This window comes from Metopolophium dirhodum, chromosome 8 (genome assembly GCF_019925205.1).
Source record: "Metopolophium dirhodum isolate CAU chromosome 8, ASM1992520v1, whole genome shotgun sequence".
In the NCBI taxonomy this organism is placed as follows: Eukaryota; Metazoa; Arthropoda; class Insecta; order Hemiptera; family Aphididae; genus Metopolophium; species Metopolophium dirhodum.
In genome coordinates, this window is record NC_083567.1 from 32,797,942 (window position 1) to 32,806,340 (window position 8,399).

Here is an 8,399-nt window from a genome sequence, read left to right on the forward strand (position 1 = left end):
TAAAATAGTAAACTATTTATTGAAGATTTTTTGAGATTTTAATTTAAAAGTTAAATATAACTAAAATGTTCCCTTTACTAAAATGAAAAAAATTGTTTTTACGTATAAAATATTATGCCAAGTAATATTATAATATTAATTTAATTTGGTTTCGAAAGATAAACTATGTTTACTGTTTACTTACGTGTAAGTAAGTATTAAAAAAAAAACAACGACATTGCAGAAAAACTGTCATGAAACCTGATGTATTTTATTTATTTACTCAGACTTATAATTAAAACATTTTATAACCTTATCAATCGACTTTAATTAAATAATCATAGCAAAAAATATTTTTAATAAAAAAAAAATCTATAATATATGAGTATATGATTCTTATAGATGCATCTAATCAAGACTGTGGTTGTTCACACTCGATCCAAATCATATGCAAGAGTAACCTATATTATACCTATACGGCTATACCTTCAAATACCTGCTAATAATGTTTTATCCAAATTAATTTTAACGTACATTTTATTATCCATGAAGATTCATCAATGGATGGTTTCTTCATTCCGAATTCCCGACTAGGTACGTCTTAAAATTAATTCATCACCTGCGCAATTATTTATAAAAAAAATTTTTATTACATATTGTGCGATATATTTTGAAAAATAAACAAAACAAACACCTTTTAAGAATTCTAATAACAGCCCACCACCTATTTCATTCCTTACAACAGTATAGTTCTAATTGAATTTTTTGTTAAATGGTCATTATATTAGCATTATAATTCAGCAAGTTTTTTTTTTTTTTTTTTGAAATATTAATTTATAGATTATATTTGATAAGTCACGGTAATATTGGCATAATGATTTCATAATTATTCATTTACCAATTTGTTTTATAGTTGAAAGTTGGGTGTTTTTTTTTTTTTCACGGACTGACTACATTGTAATGAACTACCTATAAATTTGTTCGAAGATAAAAATGTTTCTAAATATGCTGTTTTCAGGTTAGGTTGAACACTAAACGAATCACGATTGAAAATGTATCGTATTATGTATTATGTTACGCTCGTGTAGGTATCACATAACTAACTTTTCATTTTTTAAATTAATTGCGTTTTATTGATGACTTATAACATAAATCTGATTGAGGTGTAAATAAGCACTTGTATATCATCGTTATATATACATTGGAAACTATAGTATACTATGGAGGTCAATATTATAGGTACATTTAAAACATAAGATAGGTATCCTATATCGTAACATTTAGTTATGATCTGCAATAGTGGTCAAGGCCATAGATAATTATTTATCATAGTCAGTTTACGTATATATTTAGATTATGATATAAAAACTACACTATTATTATAGTCCATAAACTAGTAGGTATGTAAGTATATAACTGCTGTAAGAGCGTAGCAGCAACACAATTATACTACAAAACCATATTCACTTACTTCTATAGGTAACACATTTTTATGCTGGCCTCAAAGTGCTCAAATCGTACAAACGTAATTTGTTTACCGGAATAAACTTGAGAATTTTGTACCTTGATAACTGTGATAAAAAATAATGTCCTAGAAATAGATTCAAAACGGCTATAATATTGTGATGATAACTTGAGAGTACGATTCTCGAAGAAAATAAATCTACCGATATTATACCTAATTGATCACCTATCTATAAATATACAATTACATAGATCAAAGCTTAAACATTTTTGGAAAACGACATTTCTAAATAATTGTTGAGAGAACGTCTCGCCCGCATGTGTTGTGTACCATCTTACAATATTGTACAACATAGCAAAAACTGTTTTGCACGGGACAATTTTACTCCCTCTGTATTTGTAGAAAAATTACCGGAACTCCACCACGCATAGGGGAGAATTTTATCTGTGTCGTGGTGTTTTTATTACTTAGATACCATAAATACATTTAAAGTTATAAGTCAGAGAACATGAGGTTTTTTTGTTTTATTTTTATTAAATTAAGTTATCAAAAATTATTGGTTAGTTCTATCGAAAAAATCCTAAAAACTACGAGACAGATAAAGTTCTTCTCTATGCGTTGTGGAATTATGGTATTTCTACTGTAAATACAGAAGAAGTATAATTTTTCCCACGAAACAGTTTCTGGTATGTTGTACATGTTTGTTAAGATGAAGACAAAATGGCATGCGAGTGTGACGTCCTTTTAACTGTACAAATTAATATTTAACATTTACATTATTAATTATTTCCAGGGTTAAAACTTTGAATTAAATACATCAATTACTTCTATTCACAGTGTCATGGTGAATAATATATAACTCATAAGCAAAAACCAATTAATTAATTCAAGCAAATATTTTATTTTTATACTAATATGAGAAATACTTACATTTTGCTGCATACCATGTGAACAATTTAAATAAAAACTGTACAAATAACTTATTTGATCACCCTAATTAATCGAATAAGAACTGGACATAATAATATAGGTTAAGAGTGTATTTACTATTTATGCTACACAAGTGGAAAATGAAGAAAGACCAGTAATGTCACTGTGGAAGTCATATACAAACCAAACACCTACATAAAGAACGATTTTCCTAGTCGGGGAAGTTTCAATTGGGCACAAAGGTGTTACAATGTAGTTTTGGAAAAAAGCTATCGAATAGTTAAGAAACGTAGACGTATAACATTATATCTACATTTAGATAAATATTGTGACTTAAATATTTAAAATTATACTTTTGTTAACTCTTGTTAATTGATCTACTTGTTTATCCTATGTATTATCGTGTTTAAAAAACTTTTATTATTACTGTGTTACATCTTTACGTGCCATGCGCAATAAATAAATAAATCAATAAATAGTTACTCGTAAATGTGAAAATGGTAATTTTTAGTTGGAACAAAAAGTAGATCATCCGGTTTCATTTTATATGATAGTAGGTACTAATAGAGTATTAGTCAATAGTTATAAATCAGAATTCAAGATAAGATGCAAGTTGACAAGATTTAATATATTTTATAATCATGGTCAAAAGTTATTTTATCATTTTAAAAAAAATCATAAAACTTGTTGTACGCCAATCATTTTGCAGTGGTTTAAAGGTCATTGTGTTTGGACCACAGCAAATTGTTTTAAAACGTATAAGTGTAATATGGTGTTTTTTAGACTTTAAAGTGGTTCCGGTCGGTCAAAAAAAAAAAATCGTTTTTTGACCCTCCGCTGTGACAAGATTGTGAGACTTGAGATGGTTCTATTTTAATGCTGTAAAAATAATAACATTTCTTAACATTTCTTCTCGAGAGAACGGTCGGAGCTTTATTTTTAAAGTTTAAACTTTTTACAAAATTATAATATTCACGCATTTCAGTTTTTACAACATTTTTTTTTCAACCATATATGTATTGAAGAAATTAATATTTCTAAAAAATTTTCCAACCGTTCTTTGGGGGACGTGTTCATAATCGTTAGGATTGTTACAAAATCAAAATCGCACCAACCCAAGTCTCGCAATTTTGTCAGCCGAGGTATGTTTTCGTTCGAAAAGTAACCGTATTTCCTAATTTAATTTACTGAAATGTGCCTGCGAGTGCAAGAACGCCGGTTCTTATAATGTGGATACTGGTCGCGACACGTTGACATACACTGCGGTGTGTGCTCACACATGTTCATTTACACTCGCACACATTGACAGGTTGCACTTGCCACGTAATTTGCCTAACTCTTACTCCTTAGAAAATAACCGACTGGAACCCCCTTAATTGAATGTATACGGCACGGGCATTCATGAGACTTTACAATTATACATAGGTAACTTATTATTAAAACAAAAAAGGACCCACCTCGTCAGAGGTGTATTGCCCTGGCACCCCAAGGTCAAAATTTCGACTTGAAAACCGATTGGTATATTATGTAATCTATTATGTAACAATTTTTAACCACAAGGAAAAAATTATATAGTAGCACGCTACTATTTTTTAGGGGACAAAATAAAAAATAGTTTTGCACGTTTAATGTGAAGGCGGAACTAGTAATCAATGGCTATTATTTTAATAATATATAGAATGGTAGCTTTTGGAGCAGTGCACTTATATAAGAGCAAAATATTACCAGAGGAATATCCTTGGGAGACTAGCTAATGACTCTAAAAATACAATTGGATAAATAGTTTCATCTTCACAAAAATGGCTCAAAAACCATTTTAGATTTGTAAATAATTCAATGGGAAAATTGAAAGAAAATAATTCATCGTGTGGTTTACAAGTTGTGAGTTCTACAACATTACATTACAATGGTGCAATTAAGTACTACCTACCTATATTATTGTTATTATTAACATCGGATTATGTTATATTTAATCAACAGGGTATTATCATTTTACACTCCCTAATGTTATTGCATCCTACACCGGCGGCTCCAAAGAAATGGTTTTCCATTCACAGTCAGAGTTTTCAGAAAATGTTGATATTATAATATGATTTTTTCTTGTAATTCTGTCTTCAATAGTAGACAATTGTTTAGAAATGCAGCTTGGGAAGGGTGGCCCCTAGGCCCTAGGTCCCTAGGGCTGCTCCTGGTTTCCTACTTATTATTTTCAACTCTATTATTAAAAAAAATAACCGATTGGTTAGTAAAGCAGTGGTGTAATTTCAGTTTTCAATAGAGGGGGACGATAGTTATGTGTTTATGAGTTTATGACCAAACCCAAATAAGTAGCTTAAAAAACTCGTTTTCCCTGCAGCGTATATAGGAGAAGCTTAACTAGGATTGCTCGTAAGTTAGATATTATACTGGGTATAAGGCATAACCACATAAGTATAAAACATTTTAGACTTTTGTAGTAACCTTCATACAAATTATAATTTTAATACATTTGGTTACGTCTTGAGTAATTCGTTCACTGAAAACATTTTTTTAGTTTCCCTGAAATTTTTGGGAGGGCTGCAGCACCCTAAACCTATACAAATATTATTTTTTAATTGATTTTAAAATACTAAAGTGTTTTTATATTTTAGTTACAAATATAAATTTACATTTTAAACGATATGTTTTAAAAACTGGTGTAATTGTATTAAAAGTGATGAAAATTACATACGAATGATACAATAAAAACATACAATCTGTGTATCTTAATATCTTTTGCTGGTTAAGTTGTAGTAAGTATACTATTTAAATTAATATACCTTACTATTATTTTATTCCTGTATATTATGTAGTGTAAGTTCTGATACTTACATAAGTTTATTAAATATAAATCGTTTCTAATCGACACTATCTTAATCAGTTGACACTTAAATTAAAACTATAAAGTCATTAAAACCCTTGTATGGATATTTTTTTATTGTTATTTGACTATCTAAAGTAATTTTTTCGTTTTGTTGTATGTCTAGTAATAAAATAAAATCTGTACCTTCTATACTAATAAATTCCCCAATAAAATATTAAAATAAAAATTATCACATTATTATTAGGCATAGTATTTATAAATCCTATTGCATAAATCAAACATGATCATCATGTGGTCCAATATAATAAGTCATAACTGAACACCGTATACCTGGTACGTCGTTATAAAAATGCATTTTAACAAACGGTTATGCTGGGATACCGTTTAACTAGGTAGTATAATCAAAACCCTAAATAGTAAATACCCAAAAAACCCTAATAAAGTATATTCTTTACCATAAATTAATATAATTAGTCAATTATCTATATATAATACAAATTATGTATATTATAAATAATAAAATGCTAAAATGTAAATTTATTTATAAATAGTAAATCAGTATCAAAAGGTAGTTCTAATTGGGAAAATAATAAGTGTTGATACTTTTTGAATGGTTTAAAAACCTTAGTTTTGAAACTACGGTTTTAAAATACAACTTAAAATACCCCAAAAAGTAAATCGTACAGAAAAATCTATAATGTTATCAAAGCATACAAATTATAAAAAGGAAGCGAGCATGCTTGCGCAGGTGCATCATACTTGCCGACGATTTTGTTTGTTTTATTTAATATAAATAACTAGATACCTAGTATTTTTTTTATTTTAACTATAGGAACATAGTACAGACATACCTACACCAATTTAGTTATTTATATTTTATGTTGTCAAACATAATCATTTTTCATTTATGTATTCAATATTTGAATGGTAAATATCTTATAGCCGATATTATTTTGGGCAAAGATGCAATCATAATTATTCTTAATTAAATGATAATAATATACTAAAATTCCAAGATCTTATTCATTTTTATCAAATATGTATAACCTTTGGTACTGTTAAAATCATAAGAACTATTCGTAATAAATAAATGAATTTATTTCGAACCCAGGTTATGAACATTAAGGGTTAATATCGTAGAATAATAAAAAAATATAGATTAACTGTTATAAAAATAGTTTAGTTGATTTGAAACATAATATACAAACAAAACTTATTTTCTTGCAAACAATAAATTTAGGACGCGTGTTAAATATTCTTATTTTAATATCCGTATATATTTTTTTTATTTTATATTTGAAATAATTTACAATCCATGCAACGTTAAGTACAATAAGCAAATTTGATATGTATTGGTAAGTGACAGGAGAATTTAACATTTGTGGGCAGGCACTCAGCAGCACCACCCGACCGGGCACATATTAAGTATCAAGGGGTTTTTTTATTTTATTTTTTTTATTTTAGTGGGTCTCTAGACCACTGTCTTTTGAGTCTTCTACATCCATTACCAGGAAGTGAGGTGGAAGAAAGTTGATTTATTAATGTGTTACTGTGAGAGGTTAAGTTGGTGTGAAATTTAAAGTAATATAATTTTGCTAGTTGATTGAGTGTAGGAATTTTTAGGTCTTTGTGAAGCACCAAGGAGAGGATTTTATCACTCGTAGGCAGATGAATTGAAAAGCCTGAAGCATTTTGGTATTGAATGGCTTTTCAGTGCTCCATAACTATAGATACCGTATGTCCAAACTGGTCGAATTATTGATTTGTATATAACAAGTTTATTGGGTAGGGAAAGTTTGGATTTTAAGAGTGGTCTAAGTATATGAAGTCTAGAGTTAACAGTTTAATCTAGATTTTCTAGTGAGAAAGTTACTTGAACAGATTTATATTCGTTTATTTTGATTTTCCATCTGTTTGCCCACATGCTAATCATATTTAAATGGTTTTGGATCATTTCACGTGGCTTTCGACGGTTATTAGCGTTTAATATCCATAGTATTGTTATATTTTCGTATACGTAAATAATGTGTTCGCCACATTCCACGATTTCTTGTACACACTGTCACACACACACACACTAATGATCACTTAATACACACACATTTACAAGACTCGTATGTAATAGTAGTTTGAAAATTGCCTATTTCGAACTCCTTAAAAACTGTGACAATTTATATTAAATATTCCTATTTTAATAAACATATTAATATTTTTATCTTTTCGTATACGTAAATAATGTGCTTTTCTCTCACTACCAAATAATTTTTTCTTTGTAATAAAAAAACTAAAAATGTAATACAAGGTTCCTCATAAGTTGTTATTAGGTTATTAGTGAATCAAAAACCAATTTTCCGCACTTAAATTCACAGTAATTTTTTTTTATCTTTTGAAATTTATATTCTATTACGATATTGAATATTCATCCGTAAAATAACTATTCCCGCCTCAAACGGTTTTTGATATTATTTGTTTTATTTTAAAAACGATTAACCATAAATAAATGATAATTCCATCAAATATTTATAGGTACTATCATTGTATGGTTTAATTTTTTTGATTTTTTTACCTATATAATAATATAGTCATATAGACATTTGACATTTGACATTTTTGATTTATTTTTTTCTAATAATGTCTATAAAAATATATAGAAAATTTAATACAAGGTACCTTTAAATTATAACTTATAAGTAGTTAAGACTGAAACCAAAAGCTATTTAAATTTATATATGCACAATTTTTTTGTATGCACATTCTTCATAAACATGTTAAAATTTAAACAAAAATACATAGGTAGGTAAGTATTTAAACAAAACATTTTTTTGACATTGGATATTCAGCCATAAATTAACGATTTTCTCATTTTATTATTATTAAAAAACAAAATTGACTTGAAACTAAACTAGAAATTTTCACCAAAAGTTTTTAATATCGTTTTCTATATACTTGATAAAATTTTCAAAATTGCTCTTTTTGAACTATCTATAGGTACGTAGCCCATAATCATGTATAGCCCTAAGACATTTTCGATTTTTTTCAATCATTGTCAATAACTAGTTTTATGCTCAATCAAAAAACTTGAAAAAATAAATTCAAACTGCTGTATATCAAACAGGTGACTTCCTTCTGTGTAACTACTTACTGCATCTACAATAATTAAACTCAGTCGAAGTGCATGGTACC